Source organism: Solea solea, chromosome 10, assembly GCF_958295425.1.
Source record: "Solea solea chromosome 10, fSolSol10.1, whole genome shotgun sequence".
NCBI classification, from domain to species: domain Eukaryota; kingdom Metazoa; phylum Chordata; class Actinopteri; order Pleuronectiformes; family Soleidae; genus Solea; species Solea solea.
Genome location: NC_081143.1, coordinates 11,741,289 through 11,759,628, shown reverse-complemented (window position 1 = coordinate 11,759,628; position 18,340 = coordinate 11,741,289). Strand labels below are relative to the sequence as shown.

Here is an 18,340-nt window from a genome sequence, read left to right as displayed (position 1 = left end):
CTGAGATACCCTTGAGCTGCCCAAGGATGGCTAATTCATGTGCACTGCGCCATGGGCTGCCCATAAAAGCCTCCTTCGAGCCGGAGTTGAACCAGCAACCTTAGTTATCAATGTTAAGCAGTCCTACAGTCCTCCGCTCTACCAACTGAGCTATCGAAGGGGATGGTTTCAGAGACCTTTCTACTTGTTTTCGGCTTCACTTTCAGTCGTGCTCACAGAACACAAAAAGAACTTTCAAGAATTCCACATTTACAGCATTGTTAACATTTACTTCTCCAGTCCGTTTTAATCAATGCTATATCAATCCACATGTTTAAAAGCTCAGTCCTTCATCTCAACTCTCCCTCTCTAACTCCGTGGAATTGGCCTAGCATGTTTTGTTTTGTTCTATTTTCCCCACCATTTTTACACACTGGAAGTGAATACAGAACCTTTGGGGTGATTGGGTTTGGCTGTTTTGCTGAGATACCCTTGAGCTGCCCAAGGATGGCTAATTCATGTGCACTGCGCCATGGGCTGCCCATAAAAGCCTCCTTCGGGCCAGAGTTGAACCAGCGACCTAAGGATATCAATGTAAAGCAGTCCTACAGTCCTCCGCTCTACCAACTGAGCTATCGAAGGGGATGGTTTCAGAGACCTTTCTACTTTTTTTCGGCTTCACTTTCAGTCGTGCTCACAGAACACAAAAAGAACTTTCAAGAATTCCACATTTACAGCATTGTTAACATTTACTTCTCCAGTCCGTTTTAATCAATGCTATATCAATCCACATGTTTAAAAGCTCAGTCCTTCATCTCAACTCTCCCTCTCTAACTCCGTGGAATTGGCCTAGGCAGCAGCAGCAGCATGTTTTGTTTTGTTCTATTTTCCCCACCAATTTTACACACTTGAAGTGAATACAGAACCTTTGGGGTGATTGGGTTTGGCTGTTTTGCTGAGATACCCTTGAGCTGCCCAAGGATGGCTAATTCATGTGCACTGCGCCATGGGCTGCCCATAAAAGCCTCCTTCGAGCCGGAGTTGAACCAGCGACCTAAGGATATCAATGTTAAGCAGTCCTACAGTCCTCCGCTCTACCAACTGAGCTATCAAGGGGATGGTTTCAGAGAACTTTCCGTGGAATTGGCCTAGGCAGCAGCAGCATGTTTTGTTTTATTTTATTTTCCCCACCATTTTTACACACTGGAAGTGAACACATCCCCTTCGCAGTCCGACAGTCCTGCACTGATTGGGTTTGGCTGTTTTGCTGAGATACCCTTGAGCTGCCCAAGGATGGCTAATTCATGTGCACTGCGCCATGGGCTGCCCATAAAAGCCTCCTTCGAGCCGGAGTTGAACCAGCGACCTAAGGATATCAACGTTAAGCAGTCCTACAGTCCTCCGCTCTACCAACTGAGCTATCGAAGGGGATGGTTTCAGAGAACCTTTCTACTTTTTTTCGGCTTCACTTTCAGTCGTGCTCACAGAACACAAAAAGTACTTTCAAGAATTCCACATTTACAGCATTGTTAACATTTACTTCTCCAGTCACGTTTTAATCAATGCTATATCAATCCACATGTTTAAAAGCTCAGTCCTTCATCTCAACGCTCCCTCTCTAACTCCGTGGAATTGGCCTAGGGAGCAGCATGTTTTGTTTTGTTCTATTTTCCCCACCATTTTTACACACTGGAAGTGAACACATCCCCTTCGCAGTCCGACAGTCCTGCACTGATTGGGTTTGGCTGTTTTGCTGAGATACCCTTGAGCTGCCCAAGGATGGCTAATTCATGTGCACTGCGCCATGGGCTGCCCATAAAAGCCTCCTTCGAGCCGGAGTTCAACCAGCGACCTAAGGATATCAATGTTAAGCAGTCCTACAGTCCTCCGCTCTACCAACTGAGCTATCGAAGGGGATGGTTTCAGAGACCTTTCTACTTTTTTTCGGCTTCACTTTCAGTCGTGCTCACAGAACACAAAAAGAACTTTCAAGAATTCCACATTTACAGCATTGTTAACATTTACTTCTCCAGTCACGTTTTAATCAATGCTATATCAATCCACATGTTTAAAAGCTCAGTCCTTCATCTCAACTCTCCCTCTCTAACTCCGTGGAATTGGCCTAGGCAGCAGCAGCTGCATGTTTTGTTTTGTTCTATTTTCCCCACCATTTTTACACACTGGAAGTGAATACAGAACCTTTGGGGTGATTGGGTTTGGCTGTTTTGCTGAGATACCCTTGAGCTGCCCAAGGATGGCGAATTCATGTGCACTGCGCCATGGGCTGCCCATAAAAGCCTCCTTCGAGCCGGAGTTGAACCAGCGACCTAAGGATATCAACGTTAAGCAGTCCTACAGTCCTCCGCTCTACCAACTGAGCTATCGAAGGGGATGGTTTCAGAGACCTTTCTACTTTTTTTCGGCTTCACTTTCAGTCGTGCTCACAGAACACAAAAAGTACTTTCAAGAATTCCACATTTACAGCATTGTTAACATTTACTTCTCCAGTCACGTTTTAATCAATGCTATATCAATCCACATGTTTAAAAGCTCAGTCCTTCATCTCAACTCTCCCTCTCTAACTCCGTGGAATTGGCCTAGGCAGCAGCAGCATGTTTTGTTTTATTTTCCCCACCATTTTTACACACTGGAAGTGAATACAGAACCTTTGGGGTGATTGGGTTTGGCTGTTTTGCTGAGATACCCTTGAGCTGCCCAAGGATGGCTAATTCATGTGCACTGCGCCATGGGCTGCCCATAAAAGCCTCCTTCGAGCCGGAGTTGAACCAGCGACCTAAGGATATCAATGTTAAGCAGTCCTACAGTCCTCCGCTCTACCAACTGAGCTATCGAAGGGGATGGTTTCAGAGACCTTTCTACTTTTTTTCGGCTTCACTTTCAGTCGTGCTCGCAGAACACAAAAAGAACTTTCAAGAATTCCACATTTACAGCATTGTTAACATTTACTTCTCCAGTCCGTTTTAATCAATGCTATATCAATCCACATGTTTAAAAGCTCAGTCCTTCATCTCAACTCTCCCTCTCTAACTCCGTGGAATTGGCCTAGGCAGCAGCAGCAGCATGTTTTGTTTTGTTCTATTTTCCCCACCAATTTTACACACTGGAAGTGAATACAGAACCTTTGGGGTGATTGGGTTTGGCTGTTTTGCTGAGATACCCTTGAGCTGCCCAAGGATGGCTAATTCATGTGCACTGCGCCATGGGCTGCCCATAAAAGCCTCCTTCGAGCCGGAGTTGAACCAGCAACCTTAGTTATCAATGTTAAGCAGTCCTACAGTCCTCCGCTCTACCAACTGAGCTATCGAAGGGGATGGTTTCAGAGACCTTTCTACTTGTTTTCGGCTTCACTTTCAGTCGTGCTCACAGAACACAAAAAGAACTTTCAAGAATTCCACATTTACAGCATTGTTAACATTTACTTCTCCAGTCCGTTTTAATCAATGCTATATCAATCCACATGTTTAAAAGCTCAGTCCTTCATCTCAACTCTCCCTCTCTAACTCCGTGGAATTGGCCTAGCATGTTTTGTTTTGTTCTATTTTCCCCACCATTTTTACACACTGGAAGTGAATACAGAACCTTTGGGGTGATTGGGTTTGGCTGTTTTGCTGAGATACCCTTGAGCTGCCCAAGGATGGCTAATTCATGTGCACTGCGCCATGGGCTGCCCATAAAAGCCTCCTTCGGGCCAGAGTTGAACCAGCGACCTAAGGATATCAATGTAAAGCAGTCCTACAGTCCTCCGCTCTACCAACTGAGCTATCGAAGGGGATGGTTTCAGAGACCTTTCTACTTTTTTTCGGCTTCACTTTCAGTCGTGCTCACAGAACACAAAAAGAACTTTCAAGAATTCCACATTTACAGCATTGTTAACATTTACTTCTCCAGTCCGTTTTAATCAATGCTATATCAATCCACATGTTTAAAAGCTCAGTCCTTCATCTCAACTCTCCCTCTCTAACTCCGTGGAATTGGCCTAGGCAGCAGCAGCAGCATGTTTTGTTTTGTTCTATTTTCCCCACCATTTTTACACACTGGAAGTGAATACAGAACCTTTGGGGTGATTGGGTTTGGCTGTTTTGCTGAGATACCCTTGAGCTGCCCAAGAATGGCTAATTCATGTGCACTGCGCCATGGGCTGCCCATAAAAGCCTCCTTCGAGCCGGAGTTGAACCAGCGACCTAAGGATATCAACTTTAAGCAGTCCTACAGTCCTCCGCTCTACCAACTGAGCTATCGAAGGGGATGGTTTAGAGAACCTTTCCGTGGAATTGGCCTAGGCAGCAGCAGCATGTTTTGTTTTATTTTATTTTCCCCACCATTTTTACACACTGGAAGTGAACACATCCCCTTCGCAGTCCGACAGTCCTGCACTGATTGGGTTTGGCTGTTTTGCTGAGATACCCTTGAGCTGCCCAAGGATGGCTAATTCATGTGCACTGCGCCATGGGCTGCCCATAAAAGCCTCCTTCGAGCCTGAGTTGAACCAGCGACCTAAGGATATCAACGTTAAGCAGTCCTACAGTCCTCCGCTCTACCAACTGAGCTATCGAAGGGGATGGTTTCAGAGAACCTTTCTACTTTTTTTCGGCTTCACTTTCAGTCGTGCTCACAGAACACAAAAAGTACTTTCAAGAATTCCACATTTACAGCATTGTTAACATTTACTTCTCCAGTCACGTTTTAATCAATGCTATATCAATCCACATGTTTAAAAGCTCAGTCCTTCATCTCAACGCTCCCTCTCTAACTCCGTGGAATTGGCCTAGGGAGCAGCATGTTTTGTTTTGTTCTATTTTCCCCACCATTTTTACACACTGGAAGTGAACACATCCCCTTCGCAGTCCGACAGTCCTGCACTGATTGGGTTTGGCTGTTTTGCTGAGATACCCTTGAGCTGCCCAAGGATGGCTAATTCATGTGCACTGCGCCATGGGCTGCCCATAAAAGCCTCCTTCGAGCCGGAGTTCAACCAGCGACCTAAGGATATCAATGTTAAGCAGTCCTACAGTCCTCCGCTCTACCAACTGAGCTATCGAAGGGGATGGTTTCAGAGACCTTTCTACTTTTTTTCGGCTTCACTTTCAGTCGTGCTCACAGAACACAAAAAGAACTTTCAAGAATTCCACATTTACAGCATTGTTAACATTTACTTCTCCAGTCACGTTTTAATCAATGCTATATCAATCCACATGTTTAAAAGCTCAGTCCTTCATCTCAACTCTCCCTCTCTAACTCCGTGGAATTGGCCTAGGCAGCAGCAGCTGCATGTTTTGTTTTGTTCTATTTTCCCCACCATTTTTACACACTGGAAGTGAATACAGAACCTTTGGGGTGATTGGGTTTGGCTGTTTTGCTGAGATACCCTTGAGCTGCCCAAGGATGGCGAATTCATGTGCACTGCGCCATGGGCTGCCCATAAAAGCCTCCTTCGAGCCGGAGTTGAACCAGCGACCTAAGGATATCAACGTTAAGCAGTCCTACAGTCCTCCGCTCTACCAACTGAGCTATCGAAGGGGATGGTTTCAGAGACCTTTCTACTTTTTTTCGGCTTCACTTTCAGTCGTGCTCACAGAACACAAAAAGAACTTTCAAGAATTCCACATTTACAGCATTGTTAACATTTACTTCTCCAGTCACGTTTTAATGAATGCTATATCAATCCACATGTTTAAAAGCTCAGTCCTTCATCTCAACTCTCCCTCTCTAACTCCGTGGAATTGGCCTAGGCAGCAGCAGCAGCATGTTTTGTTTTTCCCCACCATTTTTACACACTGGAAGTGAATACAGAACCTTTGGGGTGATTGGGTTTGGCTGTTTTGCTGAGATACCCTTGAGCTGCCCAAGGATGGCTAATTCATGTGCACTGCGCCATGGGCTGCCCATAAAAGCCTCCTTCGAGCCGGAGTTGAACCAGCGACCTAAGGATATCAATGTTAAGCAGTCCTACAGTCCTCCGCTCTACCAACTGAGCTATCGAAGGGGATGGTTTCAGAGACCTTTCTACTTTTTTTCGGCTTCACTTTCAGTCGTGCTCGCAGAACACAAAAAGAACTTTCAAGAATTCCACATTTACAGCATTGTTAACATTTACTTCTCCAGTCCGTTTTAATCAATGCTATATCAATCCACATGTTTAAAAGCTCAGTCCTTCATCTCAACTCTCCCTCTCTAACTCCGTGGAATTGGCCTAGGCAGCAGCAGCAGCATGTTTTGTTTTGTTCTATTTTCCCCACCAATTTTACACACTGGAAGTGAATACAGAACCTTTGGGGTGATTGGGTTTGGCTGTTTTGCTGAGATACCCTTGAGCTGCCCAAGGATGGCTAATTCATGTGCACTGCGCCATGGGCTGCCCATAAAAGCCTCCTTCGAGCCGGAGTTGAACCAGCAACCTTAGTTATCAATGTTAAGCAGTCCTACAGTCCTCCGCTCTACCAACTGAGCTATCGAAGGGGATGGTTTCAGAGAGCTTTCTACTTGTTTTCGGCTTCACTTTCAGTCGTGCTCACAGAACACAAAAAGAACTTTCAAGAATTCCACATTTACAGCATTGTTAACATTTACTTCTCCAGTCCGTTTTAATCAATGCTATATCAATCCACATGTTTAAAAGCTCAGTCCTTCATCTCAACTCTCCCTCTCTAACTCCGTGGAATTGGCCTAGCATGTTTTGTTTTGTTCTATTTTCCCCACCATTTTTACACACTGGAAGTGAATACAGAACCTTTGGGGTGATTGGGTTTGGCTGTTTTGCTGAGATACCCTTGAGCTGCCCAAGGATGGCTAATTCATGTGCACTGCGCCATGGACTGCCCATAAAAGCCTCCTTCGAGCCGGAGTTGAACCAGCGACCTAAGGATATCGACGTTAAGCAGTCCTACAGTCCTCCGCTCTACCAACTGAGCTATCGAAGGGGATGGTTTCAGAGACCTTTCTACTTGTTTTCGGCTTCACTTTCAGTCGTGCTCACAGAACACAAAAAGAACTTTCAAGAATTCCACATTTACAGCATTGTTAACATTTACTTCTCCAGTCCGTTTTAATCAATGCTATATCAATCCACATGTTTAAAAGCTCAGTCCTTCATCTCAACTCTCCCTCTCTAACTCCGTGGAATTGGCCTAGGCAGCAGCAGCAGCATGTTTTGTTTTGTTCTATTTTCCCCACCATTTTTACACACTGGAAGTGAATACAGAACCTTTGGGGTGATTGGGTTTGGCTGTTTTGCTGAGATACCCTTGAGCTGCCCAAGAATGGCTAATTCATGTGCACTGCGCCATGGGCTGCCCATAAAAGCCTCCTTCGAGCCGGAGTTGAACCAGCGACCTAAGGATATCAACTTTAAGCAGTCCTACAGTCCTCCGCTCTACCAACTGAGCTATCGAAGGGGATGGTTTAGAGAACCTTTCCGTGGAATTGGCCTAGGCAGCAGCAGCATGTTTTGTTTTATTTTATTTTCCCCACCATTTTTACACACTGGAAGTGAACACATCCCCTTCGCAGTCCGACAGTCCTGCACTGATTGGGTTTGGCTGTTTTGCTGAGATACCCTTGAGCTGCCCAAGGATGGCTAATTCATGTGCACTGCGCCATGGGCTGCCCATAAAAGCCTCCTTCGAGCCGGAGTTGAACCAGCGACCTAAGGATATCAACGTTAAGCAGTCCTACAGTCCTCCGCTCTACCAACTGAGCTATCGAAGGGGATGGTTTCAGAGACCTTTCTACTTTTTTTCGGCTTCACTTTCAGTCGTGCTCACAGAACACAAAAAGAACTTTCAAGAATTCCACATTTACAGCATTGTTAACATTTACTTCTCCAGTCACGTTTTAATGAATGCTATATCAATCCACATGTTTAAAAGCTCAGTCCTTCATCTCAACTCTCCCTCTCTAACTCCGTGGAATTGGCCTAGGCAGCAGCAGCATGTTTTGTTTTTCCCCACCATTTTTACACACTGGAAGTGAATACAGAACCTTTGGGGTGATTGGGTTTGGCTGTTTTGCTGAGATACCCTTGAGCTGCCCAAGGATGGCTAATTCATGTGCACTGCGCCATGGGCTGCCCATAAAAGCCTCCTTCGAGCCAGAGTTGAACCAGCGACCTAAGGATATCAATGTAAAGCAGTCCTACAGTCCTCCGCTCTACCAACTGAGCTATCGAAGGGGATGGTTTCAGAGACCTTTTCTACTTTTTTTCTACCCTTGAGCTGCCCAAGGATGGCTAATTCATGTGCACTGCGCCATGGGCTGCCCATAAAAGCCTCCTTCGAGCCAGAGTTGAACCAGCGACCTAAGGATATCAATGTAAAGCAGTCCTACAGTCCTCCGCTCTACCAACTGAGCTATCGAAGGGGATGGTTTCAGAGACCTTTCTACTTTTTTTCGGCTTCACTTTCAGTCGTGCTCGCAGAACACAAAAAGAACTTTCAAGAATTCCACATTTACAGCATTGTTAACATTTACTTCTCCAGTCACGTTTTAATGAATGCTATATCAATCCACATGTTTAAAAGCTCAGTCCTTCATCTCAACTCTCCCTCTCTAACTCCGTGGAATTGGCCTAGGCAGCAGCAGCTGCATGTTTTGTTTTGTTCTATTTTCCCCACCATTTTTACACACTGGAAGTGAATACAGAACCTTTGGGGTGATTGGGTTTGGCTGTTTTGCTGAGATACCCTTGAGCTGCCCAAGAATGGCTAATTCATGTGCACTGCGCCATGGGCTGCCCATAAAAGCCTCCTTCGAGCCGGAGTTGAACCAGCGACCTAAGGATATCAACTTTAAGCAGTCCTACAGTCCTCCGCTCTACCAACTGAGCTATCGAAGGGGATGGTTTCAGAGACCTTTCTACTTTTTTTCGGCTTCACTTTCAGTCGTGCTCACAGAACACAAAAAGAACTTTCAAGAATTCCACATTTACAGCATTGTTAACATTTACTTCTCCAGCTTTTTAATCAATGCTATATCAATCCACATGTTTAAAAGCTCAGTCCTTCATCTCAACTCTCCCTCTCTAACTCCGTGGAATTGGCCTAGGCAGCAGCAGCTGCATGTTTTGTTTTGTTCTATTTTCCCCACCATTTTTACACACTGGAAGTGAATACAGAACCTTTGGGGTGATTGGGTTTGGCTGTTTTGCTGAGATACCCTTGAGCTGCCCAAGGATGGCTAATTCATGTGCACTGCGCCATGGGCTGCCCATAAAAGCCTCCTTCGAGCCAGAGTTGAACCAGCGACCTAAGGATATCAATGTAAAGCAGTCCTACAGTCCTCCGCTCTACCAACTGAGCTATCGAAGGGGATGGTTTCAGAGACCTTTCTACTTTTTTTCGGCTTCACTTTCAGTCGTGCTCACAGAACACAAAAAGAACTTTCAAGAATTCCACATTTACAGCATTGTTAACATTTACTTCTCCAGTCACGTTTTAATGAATGCTATATCAATCCACATGTTTAAAAGCTCAGTCCTTCATCTCAACTCTCCCTCTCTAACTCCGTGGAATTGGCCTAGGCAGCAGCAGCTGCATGTTTTGTTTTGTTCTATTTTCCCCACCATTTTTACACACTGGAAGTGAATACAGAACCTTTGGGGTGATTGGGTTTGGCTGTTTTGCTGAGATACCCTTGAGCTGCCCAAGGATGGCTAATTCATGTGCACTGCGCCATGGGCTGCCCATAAAAGCCTCCTTCGAGCCAGAGTTGAACCAGCGACCTAAGGATATCAATGTAAAGCAGTCCTACAGTCCTCCGCTCTACCAACTGAGCTATCGAAGGGGATGGTTTCAGAGACCTTTCTACTTTTTTTCGGCTTCACTTTCAGTCGTGCTCACAGAACACAAAAAGAACTTTCAAGAATTCCACATTTACAGCATTGTTAACATTTACTTCTCCAGTCACGTTTTAATGAATGCTATATCAATCCACATGTTTAAAAGCTCAGTCCTTCATCTCAACTCTCCCTCTCTAACTCCGTGGAATTGGCCTAGGCAGCAGCAGCTGCATGTTTTGTTTTGTTCTATTTTCCCCACCATTTTTACACACTGGAAGTGAATACAGAACCTTTGGGGTGATTGGGTTTGGCTGTTTTGCTGAGATACCCTTGAGCTGCCCAAGGATGGCTAATTCATGTGCACTGCGCCATGGGCTGCCCATAAAAGCCTCCTTCGAGCCAGAGTTGAACCAGCGACCTAAGGATATCAATGTAAAGCAGTCCTACAGTCCTCCGCTCTACCAACTGAGCTATCGAAGGGGATGGTTTCAGAGACCTTTTCTACTTTTTTTCTACCCTTGAGCTGCCCAAGGATGGCTAATTCATGTGCACTGCGCCATGGGCTGCCCATAAAAGCCTCCTTCGAGCCAGAGTTGAACCAGCGACCTAAGGATATCAATGTAAAGCAGTCCTACAGTCCTCCGCTCTACCAACTGAGCTATCGAAGGGGATGGTTTCAGAGACCTTTCTACTTTTTTTCGGCTTCACTTTCAGTCGTGCTCGCAGAACACAAAAAGAACTTTCAAGAATTCCACATTTACAGCATTGTTAACATTTACTTCTCCAGTCACGTTTTAATGAATGCTATATCAATCCACATGTTTAAAAGCTCAGTCCTTCATCTCAACTCTCCCTCTCTAACTCCGTGGAATTGGCCTAGGCAGCAGCAGCTGCATGTTTTGTTTTGTTCTATTTTCCCCACCATTTTTACACACTGGAAGTGAATACAGAACCTTTGGGGTGATTGGGTTTGGCTGTTTTGCTGAGATACCCTTGAGCTGCCCAAGAATGGCTAATTCATGTGCACTGCGCCATGGGCTGCCCATAAAAGCCTCCTTCGAGCCGGAGTTGAACCAGCGACCTAAGGATATCAACTTTAAGCAGTCCTACAGTCCTCCGCTCTACCAACTGAGCTATCGAAGGGGATGGTTTCAGAGACCTTTCTACTTTTTTTCGGCTTCACTTTCAGTCGTGCTCACAGAACACAAAAAGAACTTTCAAGAATTCCACATTTACAGCATTGTTAACATTTACTTCTCCAGCTTTTTAATCAATGCTATATCAATCCACATGTTTAAAAGCTCAGTCCTTCATCTCAACTCTCCCTCTCTAACTCCGTGGAATTGGCCTAGGCAGCAGCAGCTGCATGTTTTGTTTTGTTCTATTTTCCCCACCATTTTTACACACTGGAAGTGAATACAGAACCTTTGGGGTGATTGGGTTTGGCTGTTTTGCTGAGATACCCTTGAGCTGCCCAAGGATGGCTAATTCATGTGCACTGCGCCATGGGCTGCCCATAAAAGCCTCCTTCGAGCCAGAGTTGAACCAGCGACCTAAGGATATCAATGTAAAGCAGTCCTACAGTCCTCCGCTCTACCAACTGAGCTATCGAAGGGGATGGTTTCAGAGACCTTTCTACTTTTTTTCGGCTTCACTTTCAGTCGTGCTCACAGAACACAAAAAGAACTTTCAAGAATTCCACATTTACAGCATTGTTAACATTTACTTCTCCAGTCACGTTTTAATGAATGCTATATCAATCCACATGTTTAAAAGCTCAGTCCTTCATCTCAACTCTCCCTCTCTAACTCCGTGGAATTGGCCTAGGCAGCAGCAGCTGCATGTTTTGTTTTGTTCTATTTTCCCCACCATTTTTACACACTGGAAGTGAATACAGAACCTTTGGGGTGATTGGGTTTGGCTGTTTTGCTGAGATACCCTTGAGCTGCCCAAGGATGGCTAATTCATGTGCACTGCGCCATGGGCTGCCCATAAAAGCCTCCTTCGAGCCAGAGTTGAACCAGCGACCTAAGGATATCAATGTAAAGCAGTCCTACAGTCCTCCGCTCTACCAACTGAGCTATCGAAGGGGATGGTTTCAGAGACCTTTCTACTTTTTTTCGGCTTCACTTTCAGTCGTGCTCACAGAACACAAAAAGAACTTTCAAGAATTCCACATTTACAGCATTGTTAACATTTACTTCTCCAGTCACGTTTTAATGAATGCTATATCAATCCACATGTTTAAAAGCTCAGTCCTTCATCTCAACTCTCCCTCTCTAACTCCGTGGAATTGGCCTAGGCAGCAGCAGCTGCATGTTTTGTTTTGTTCTATTTTCCCCACCATTTTTACACACTGGAAGTGAATACAGAACCTTTGGGGTGATTGGGTTTGGCTGTTTTGCTGAGATACCCTTGAGCTGCCCAAGAATGGCTAATTCATGTGCACTGCGCCATGGGCTGCCCATAAAAGCCTCCTTCGAGCCGGAGTTGAACCAGCGACCTAAGGATATCAACTTTAAGCAGTCCTACAGTCCTCCGCTCTACCAACTGAGCTATCGAAGGGGATGGTTTAGAGAACCTTTCCATTTTTTTTCGGCTTCACTTTCAGTCGTGCTCACAGAACACAAAAAGTACTTTCAAGAATTCCACATTTACAGCATTGTAAACATTTACTTCTCCAGTCACGTTTTAATCAATGCTATATCAATCCACATGTTTAAAAGCTCAGTCCTTCATCTCAACGCTCCCTCTCTAACTCCGTGGAATTGGCCTAGGGAGCAGCATGTTTTGTTTTGTTCTATTTTCCCCACCATTTTTTCACACTGGAAGTGAACACATCCCCTTCGCAGTCCGACAGTCCTGCACTGATTGGGCTTGGCTGTTTTGCTGAGATACCCTTGAGCTGCCCAAGGATGGCTAATTCATGTGCACTGCGCCATGGGCTGCCCATAAAAGCCTCCTTCGAGCCGGAGTTGAACCAGCGACCTAAGGATATCAACTTTAAGCAGTCCTACAGTCCTCCGCTCTACCAACTGAGCTATCGAAGGGGATGGTTTAGAGATCCTTTCCATTTTTTTTCGGCTTCACTTTCAGTCGTGCTCACAGAACACAAAAAGTACTTTCAAGAATTCCACATTTACAGCATTGTTAACATTTACTTCTCCAGTCACGTTTTAATCAATGCTATATCAATCCACATGTTTAAAAGCTCAGTCCTTCATCTCAACGCTCCCTCTCTAACTCCTTGGAATTGGCCTAGGGAGCAGCATGTTTTGTTTTGTTCTATTTTCCCCACCATTTTTTCACACTGGAAGTGAACACATCCCCTTCGCAGTCCGACAGTCCTGCACTGATTGGGCTTGGCTGTTTTGCTGAGATACCCTTGAGCTGCCCAAGGATGGCTAATTCATGTGCACTGCGCCATGGGCTGCCCATAAAAGCCTCCTTCGAGCCGGAGTTGAACCAGCGACCTAAGGATATCAATGTTAAGCAGTCCTACAGTCCTCCGCTCTACCAACTGAGCTATCGAAGGGGATGGTTTCAGAGACCTTTCTACTTGTTTTCGGCTTCACTTTCAGTCGTGCTCACAGAACACAAAAAGAACTTTCAAGAATTCCACATTTACAGCATTGTTAACATTTACTTCTCCAGTCCGTTTTAATCAATGCTATATCAATCCACATGTTTAAAAGCTCAGTCCTTCATCTCAACTCTCCCTCTCTAACTCCGTGGAATTGGCCTAGGCAGCAGCAGCAGCATGTTTTGTTTTGTTCTATTTTCACACACTGGAAGTGAATACAGAACCTTTGGGGTGATTGGGTTTGGCTGTTTTGCTGAGATACCCTTGAGCTGCCCAAGGATGGCTAATTCATGTGCACTGCGCCATGGACTGCCCATAAAAGCCTCCTTCGAGCCGGAGTTGAACCAGCGACCTAAGGATATCAACGTTAAGCAGTCCTACAGTCCTCCGCTCTACCAACTGAGCTAAAGATGGGGCGAAAGGGACTGCCCGGGTGGGGGAAAGAAAAAAAGAGAGAGGAAGGAAGGGGGGAAAGAGGGAAAAAGAAAAGGAGAAAAAAGGAGCAAAACGTACACGATATCCATTTCTTCTCTACTCTCTTGTCTTCTCAACATTGTTTACACAAACTTCTGCACTTATTGCAAGGTTAATCATGACTTTAATTTTCATGTCTCTTGCGGGATTTGAACCTGTGCTTTGGCAACATCCCAATGTACCACAGCGCTTTGGACATTCCTAAAGTCTACTGTAGGTGGCAGCATGCACCAAAACAATGTATTAACACTGTATAATTGTAAACATAAACTTATTAAATTACTTAGTAATTTATTTTTTATTATATATATTATTTTTTCTAGTATCTACTAAGGAAGTACTTAGTACTTCGACATGTTTTACCGCTCCTTTTTTTGGTCAAATCTGTGCAGCACAAGTGAATAAAACAAACTCCAAATTGAGCACAGAAAGTACTTTTCAAAAATCTTTGGTTGAGACAAAGAGTGTCAGGTTTTGTTAACAAATTTAAAATGATTCTGCAAGTAACTCTGGCTTGACACTCACTGTCATCCTGTTTTTCAAGTGGAAATTAAATAAAAATGTGAAGGCTGTTCTTGGCTCAAATAAAATTAAATTTATTTGAACAATATTGAACCACACAGTAAGTGTAAAACTAGAACCCATCTGCGAACAGACAGACATGAAGAGAGACTGAACATTAGAATATTTTTCAAAAATAACAGACACAAATTATAAACAATACCAGCATTCACTGACATTTCGTGCCGCAGCTGGTAACAATATAACAATGACAGCAACTACTTTAAACTGTTCTTCCACTGATCCAGTGTCAGTCCTGAGGCTGGACAGTACCACCGCCCCTTCAGCTGGGTGTGTCCAGTCTTTTTATTTTTTTCATGGCCACACCCCTTGCAGGTGTAGTGGTAATGTTCCTTTGCCAGCCTTTTTCGTGGTTGCGCGCCCATAGCCACTAGCTCCTCATCTTCCTGGGAAGCTTTCTGCAGTCTCCAGGCACGTTGCCTTGGCTGAGGTGGAAGGCACGCTTGCTGGTGAGGCGCTTGCTGGTGAGGCGCTTGCTGGTGAGGCGCTTGCTGGTGAGGAGCTTGCTGGTGAGGAGCTTGCTGGTGAGGAGCTTGCTGGTGAGGAGCTTGCTGGGAAGAAGGAGCTTGCTGGGAAGAAGGAGCTTGCTGGGAAGAAGGAGCTTGCTGGGAAGAAGGAGCTTGCTGGGAAGAAGGAGCTTGCTGGAAAGAAGGAGCTTGCTGGAAAGAAGGAGCTTGCTGGAAAGAAGGAGCTTGCTGGAAAGAAGGAGCTTGCATGAACGGAGGCGCTTGCATGAACGGAGGAGCTGGCATGAACGGAGGCGCTTGCATGAACGGAGGCGCTTGCATGAACGGAGGCACTTGCATGAATGGAGGAGCTGGCACAAATTGTGGAGGGAATCGGGGAGGTGGCAATGGTAGATAGGACACAGGCCTGTTTGCCGCCAGGGTGCGCTGGCGGGGGAAAGCTTCCCCCTCGTGGTTTTCAGGCTCCTCAAATGTCATCACTTCATGAGCATGTTGCACAGGGGCAGCCGGAAGTGTGTTTATCGCAGGGAGAGACTCCTTAGCCAGGTGCAGCTGTTTGGGAAGTATAGTGCCTTGCAGCAGCATGTCCCTGTCCTTCCTCTTATCCCTCCTAAGCAGCCTACAAGACAAACATTGATTATTTTATACATGTGAGCCTGTCCCCCTAAGGTTATTACATATTTTCAAGCATACAGTTGGAGGTTTTTCCTGAGGTTAAATATTTATATACGGTCTTGACTGTATGGGAAAGGTAAACGAAATAACACACACCATGAAGACACAGTGGTGTTGTTAACCGGCACCAGAACCAAGTTGGTCTGGTCCAGGACAACCCTGCTGTCCTCCAGCAGTTGTTTGACATGGCTGTAGACGCTGACAATGGACTGAGGGATGGGCATGGTTTTTCCCTTTGTGTCCCTTGGCCTGTTGCGTGGTTGCTCAAACTCTTTGGCAAGTCTGAGGCAAACACACTCACTGACCCTGTGTACTTCAGGGTCCTGGGCTGCTTGGCCGTGAGTCATGTATAGTCTGTGGGAGAGAAACATGCTATGATCTGGACTGTGAACAAGGATGTAAAGTCATGAAGAATCAGGTGACGATGTCAACAGGGATTGCAATAAAATAATTTGCACTCACAATGGTGAGTGCGGTCTCTAATTCAATGATTTGTATTGAACCAAAATGATAGCAAATTGTGGTCAAGCACCTCTCTGCCGCCTGCTGTCCAGGAGCAGAGCCACTCGGCTTCCTGGGTGATCGCCACGGTCCTCCTGATGTACGTCCTTTCTTCTTAGCCTTCTGGGTGTACCTAAACAGTGAAAGAGACCTCCATATGCTTCATTGTTCCACTGAATGTTTGTTTGTTGTAATTAAGGTGTACAAATAATTACTATTTTGTACCTAGAAGGTGACTTGTCCATGGTATGGAGAGCTGTATACAGGTTGACTATGTCCGCCTCCTCCTTGACTGACAAGGCAGTGATTGTGCGATTCAAGCCAACTAGGTAGACTGCTAGGGCATCAACTGCCTCCCATCCCACAACTCCTCTTGAGTCACATTGGCTGGTCTGAAAAGTGATAAGTGAGATAAAGAAAAACCAAGCAAATAAATGTACACTCTTGTTTCTAATTATGTGAGTAATGATGATTTTATATTAATTTATCTTATTAAAATGTAACAAGATTTACTTCAGTTAAATATTATGTTTTTGAGTGTTACAGAAAGTGTTATTGACCTCTGTGACAAGGGGTCCGGGTTCAGTGTCACCCTCCAACAACACCTGGTCTTCCACAGAACTTGGAGGATCAGGATCACCAGCCCCAAGCTCAGCTGACTGGCAGAGAGCAGTGTCAGGCTCTCCAGCCCCAAGATCACCTGGCATGCACACAGTGATATCTGGCTCATCCTCGTCCTCCTCAAGCACCTGCAAGGGAATTTCAGGCATCTGCTTTGGAGCAAGCAGGTCACCTCTGTTGGTCTGGGCCAACAGATACTCCACAGCAATGAGCTCCCCTGTAACCAGTATAAACACAAAGATGAAGGAAGGACATACATACATACACACACATCCATCTCCTACTGCACAATCTTCACACCCAAGAAATGCATGTCCTATGAGTAGGGGGGTGCGAGGAGGAGGGGATGTAATACTATGGTCCACCAGTGTTGCTCTGAGATCTCTCTTACCAGTAGGTTTCCCAGGTGGGGTGAACTCTGGAACCAGAGCACAACCATGGACCCGCTGGCTCATGTTGTTGAGGTGAGACATCAACCGGACATCAAAGGTTCTGAGGGTTGAGGCTCCCTCCACAGCTACTGCCTCCTTGGCCCGGCCCATGTTCCACCTTGATGCTCCCTCCAGCATGTACATTTGTGTGTGTACTGCATTGCACCGCCAGCCTAAGAAACAAAATACTCAATCATTATTGTAAAGTGAATACCCAACAGTGGTAACTGTTATTTTGAATAATCACAACACATTCTCTGTCATAAGATAGAAAAGAACATTAAAAAAAAACACATAAAATACAGTATGTCTTGATGCGAATGTACCTGGAATGAAAGCACACTGGTGTCGGTGAAAACTCTCCAGGGAGGAGGACCCCCTACCACACCTAAGGATGTCCAGCTCTTTGCCGCCCTTCTGGAGAGTCCCCACCTTTGTGTAGAGTGCAACACCTGCAGGGTCTTGGAGGCACTCCAGGTGCTTCTGTTGCACCTCCCAAACATTGTGCATGCTGCCATGGTTCACCAGATGCAGCCCTGTGGTGTCTGTCAGCTCCCACACTGATTCCAGCAGCCCTGAAATCATGCTCCGTGTCTCTTCCACTCCACGCGTCCTCCTCCTGCAGTGCCTCTTCAGTTCCCCTGGGCTGATGGTGGCCATAAGCTGTTGCTCAGTGGGAGCATGTCCGCTGTGGCTGCTCTTCCACTCCGCTCTCTTGGCCTCCTTCAGGCGTTGCACATCTCCCTGGTCCCATTCAAATATACAGGAGGAAAGCTTGGCGCAAAAGATGCCATACAACGGGTGGTGCTCTGTAGTGAGGCCGCAGTTAAAGCGTCGCATTAAGTGGAAGCTGTCCAAGCGCACTGCACACCTCCATGGGCGAAAGAACTTGACCACTGAAGACACACCTGTGAAAAACACCCAGTTATAATTACATAGACCACAACACCTGTGTGTGGTTACACCTTGGTTAAGTAAATTCAGGTGCTGCCCAACTGCCAGTACCACTACTCCACCTAGTGGCGGGAGTGTAACAAAAATACAAATAAACACATTTAATACAAATGGCTCTAACAGAGTGTGTGTGTGTGTGTGTGTATGTGTATGTGTGTGTGCGTGTGTGCGTGCGTGCGTGCGTGCGTGCGTGAGTGAGTGAGTGAGTGAGTGCGTGGCACACAGTTTCTGAAGCGTATATTTGTTAAAGAATTTTATAATTTTAACCCACCTGACTGGC

General features: G+C 45.6%; 29 non-coding genes across 29 annotated transcripts; all 29 read right to left on the bottom strand.

Moving 5' to 3' along the window:
• Positions 1–531: 531 nt before the first annotated feature.
• Positions 532–621, bottom strand: trnay-gua (transfer RNA tyrosine (anticodon GUA)). The gene is given in 2 exon segments: positions 532–567; positions 585–621. It is a non-coding gene; the product is annotated as a tRNA-Tyr (tRNA).
• Positions 622–1,005: 384 nt separating this feature from the next.
• trnay-gua (transfer RNA tyrosine (anticodon GUA)) lies at positions 1,006–1,095 on the bottom strand. The gene is given in 2 exon segments: positions 1,006–1,041; positions 1,059–1,095. It is a non-coding gene; the product is annotated as a tRNA-Tyr (tRNA).
• A 222-nt stretch (positions 1,096–1,317) lies between these two features.
• trnay-gua (transfer RNA tyrosine (anticodon GUA)) lies at positions 1,318–1,407 on the bottom strand. The gene is given in 2 exon segments: positions 1,318–1,353; positions 1,371–1,407. It is a non-coding gene; the product is annotated as a tRNA-Tyr (tRNA).
• A 396-nt stretch (positions 1,408–1,803) lies between these two features.
• On the bottom strand, positions 1,804–1,893 carry trnay-gua (transfer RNA tyrosine (anticodon GUA)). The gene is given in 2 exon segments: positions 1,804–1,839; positions 1,857–1,893. It is a non-coding gene; the product is annotated as a tRNA-Tyr (tRNA).
• Positions 1,894–2,278: 385 nt separating this feature from the next.
• On the bottom strand, positions 2,279–2,368 carry trnay-gua (transfer RNA tyrosine (anticodon GUA)). The gene is given in 2 exon segments: positions 2,279–2,314; positions 2,332–2,368. It is a non-coding gene; the product is annotated as a tRNA-Tyr (tRNA).
• A 377-nt stretch (positions 2,369–2,745) lies between these two features.
• On the bottom strand, positions 2,746–2,835 carry trnay-gua (transfer RNA tyrosine (anticodon GUA)). The gene is given in 2 exon segments: positions 2,746–2,781; positions 2,799–2,835. It is a non-coding gene; the product is annotated as a tRNA-Tyr (tRNA).
• Positions 2,836–3,679: 844 nt separating this feature from the next.
• On the bottom strand, positions 3,680–3,769 carry trnay-gua (transfer RNA tyrosine (anticodon GUA)). Its single transcript is given in 2 exon segments — positions 3,680–3,715; positions 3,733–3,769. It is a non-coding gene; the product is annotated as a tRNA-Tyr (tRNA).
• Positions 3,770–4,153: 384 nt separating this feature from the next.
• Positions 4,154–4,243, bottom strand: trnay-gua (transfer RNA tyrosine (anticodon GUA)). Its single transcript is given in 2 exon segments — positions 4,154–4,189; positions 4,207–4,243. It is a non-coding gene; the product is annotated as a tRNA-Tyr (tRNA).
• A 223-nt stretch (positions 4,244–4,466) lies between these two features.
• On the bottom strand, positions 4,467–4,556 carry trnay-gua (transfer RNA tyrosine (anticodon GUA)). The gene is given in 2 exon segments: positions 4,467–4,502; positions 4,520–4,556. It is a non-coding gene; the product is annotated as a tRNA-Tyr (tRNA).
• Positions 4,557–4,952: 396 nt separating this feature from the next.
• Positions 4,953–5,042, bottom strand: trnay-gua (transfer RNA tyrosine (anticodon GUA)). Its single transcript is given in 2 exon segments — positions 4,953–4,988; positions 5,006–5,042. It is a non-coding gene; the product is annotated as a tRNA-Tyr (tRNA).
• Positions 5,043–5,427: 385 nt separating this feature from the next.
• Positions 5,428–5,517, bottom strand: trnay-gua (transfer RNA tyrosine (anticodon GUA)). Its single transcript is given in 2 exon segments — positions 5,428–5,463; positions 5,481–5,517. It is a non-coding gene; the product is annotated as a tRNA-Tyr (tRNA).
• Positions 5,518–5,893: 376 nt separating this feature from the next.
• Positions 5,894–5,983, bottom strand: trnay-gua (transfer RNA tyrosine (anticodon GUA)). The gene is given in 2 exon segments: positions 5,894–5,929; positions 5,947–5,983. It is a non-coding gene; the product is annotated as a tRNA-Tyr (tRNA).
• Positions 5,984–6,827: 844 nt separating this feature from the next.
• Positions 6,828–6,917, bottom strand: trnay-gua (transfer RNA tyrosine (anticodon GUA)). The gene is given in 2 exon segments: positions 6,828–6,863; positions 6,881–6,917. It is a non-coding gene; the product is annotated as a tRNA-Tyr (tRNA).
• Positions 6,918–7,301: 384 nt separating this feature from the next.
• trnay-gua (transfer RNA tyrosine (anticodon GUA)) lies at positions 7,302–7,391 on the bottom strand. The gene is given in 2 exon segments: positions 7,302–7,337; positions 7,355–7,391. It is a non-coding gene; the product is annotated as a tRNA-Tyr (tRNA).
• A 223-nt stretch (positions 7,392–7,614) lies between these two features.
• Positions 7,615–7,704, bottom strand: trnay-gua (transfer RNA tyrosine (anticodon GUA)). Its single transcript is given in 2 exon segments — positions 7,615–7,650; positions 7,668–7,704. It is a non-coding gene; the product is annotated as a tRNA-Tyr (tRNA).
• A 373-nt stretch (positions 7,705–8,077) lies between these two features.
• Positions 8,078–8,167, bottom strand: trnay-gua (transfer RNA tyrosine (anticodon GUA)). The gene is given in 2 exon segments: positions 8,078–8,113; positions 8,131–8,167. It is a non-coding gene; the product is annotated as a tRNA-Tyr (tRNA).
• Positions 8,168–8,265: 98 nt separating this feature from the next.
• trnay-gua (transfer RNA tyrosine (anticodon GUA)) lies at positions 8,266–8,355 on the bottom strand. Its single transcript is given in 2 exon segments — positions 8,266–8,301; positions 8,319–8,355. It is a non-coding gene; the product is annotated as a tRNA-Tyr (tRNA).
• Positions 8,356–8,740: 385 nt separating this feature from the next.
• trnay-gua (transfer RNA tyrosine (anticodon GUA)) lies at positions 8,741–8,830 on the bottom strand. The gene is given in 2 exon segments: positions 8,741–8,776; positions 8,794–8,830. It is a non-coding gene; the product is annotated as a tRNA-Tyr (tRNA).
• A 382-nt stretch (positions 8,831–9,212) lies between these two features.
• trnay-gua (transfer RNA tyrosine (anticodon GUA)) lies at positions 9,213–9,302 on the bottom strand. The gene is given in 2 exon segments: positions 9,213–9,248; positions 9,266–9,302. It is a non-coding gene; the product is annotated as a tRNA-Tyr (tRNA).
• A 385-nt stretch (positions 9,303–9,687) lies between these two features.
• On the bottom strand, positions 9,688–9,777 carry trnay-gua (transfer RNA tyrosine (anticodon GUA)). Its single transcript is given in 2 exon segments — positions 9,688–9,723; positions 9,741–9,777. It is a non-coding gene; the product is annotated as a tRNA-Tyr (tRNA).
• Positions 9,778–10,162: 385 nt separating this feature from the next.
• trnay-gua (transfer RNA tyrosine (anticodon GUA)) lies at positions 10,163–10,252 on the bottom strand. Its single transcript is given in 2 exon segments — positions 10,163–10,198; positions 10,216–10,252. It is a non-coding gene; the product is annotated as a tRNA-Tyr (tRNA).
• Positions 10,253–10,350: 98 nt separating this feature from the next.
• Positions 10,351–10,440, bottom strand: trnay-gua (transfer RNA tyrosine (anticodon GUA)). The gene is given in 2 exon segments: positions 10,351–10,386; positions 10,404–10,440. It is a non-coding gene; the product is annotated as a tRNA-Tyr (tRNA).
• Positions 10,441–10,825: 385 nt separating this feature from the next.
• trnay-gua (transfer RNA tyrosine (anticodon GUA)) lies at positions 10,826–10,915 on the bottom strand. Its single transcript is given in 2 exon segments — positions 10,826–10,861; positions 10,879–10,915. It is a non-coding gene; the product is annotated as a tRNA-Tyr (tRNA).
• A 382-nt stretch (positions 10,916–11,297) lies between these two features.
• On the bottom strand, positions 11,298–11,387 carry trnay-gua (transfer RNA tyrosine (anticodon GUA)). The gene is given in 2 exon segments: positions 11,298–11,333; positions 11,351–11,387. It is a non-coding gene; the product is annotated as a tRNA-Tyr (tRNA).
• A 385-nt stretch (positions 11,388–11,772) lies between these two features.
• trnay-gua (transfer RNA tyrosine (anticodon GUA)) lies at positions 11,773–11,862 on the bottom strand. Its single transcript is given in 2 exon segments — positions 11,773–11,808; positions 11,826–11,862. It is a non-coding gene; the product is annotated as a tRNA-Tyr (tRNA).
• Positions 11,863–12,247: 385 nt separating this feature from the next.
• On the bottom strand, positions 12,248–12,337 carry trnay-gua (transfer RNA tyrosine (anticodon GUA)). The gene is given in 2 exon segments: positions 12,248–12,283; positions 12,301–12,337. It is a non-coding gene; the product is annotated as a tRNA-Tyr (tRNA).
• Positions 12,338–12,732: 395 nt separating this feature from the next.
• trnay-gua (transfer RNA tyrosine (anticodon GUA)) lies at positions 12,733–12,822 on the bottom strand. Its single transcript is given in 2 exon segments — positions 12,733–12,768; positions 12,786–12,822. It is a non-coding gene; the product is annotated as a tRNA-Tyr (tRNA).
• A 395-nt stretch (positions 12,823–13,217) lies between these two features.
• On the bottom strand, positions 13,218–13,307 carry trnay-gua (transfer RNA tyrosine (anticodon GUA)). The gene is given in 2 exon segments: positions 13,218–13,253; positions 13,271–13,307. It is a non-coding gene; the product is annotated as a tRNA-Tyr (tRNA).
• Positions 13,308–13,675: 368 nt separating this feature from the next.
• trnay-gua (transfer RNA tyrosine (anticodon GUA)) lies at positions 13,676–13,772 on the bottom strand. The gene is given in 2 exon segments: positions 13,676–13,715; positions 13,733–13,772. It is a non-coding gene; the product is annotated as a tRNA-Tyr (tRNA).
• Between the last annotated feature and the right edge of the window lie 4,568 nt (positions 13,773–18,340).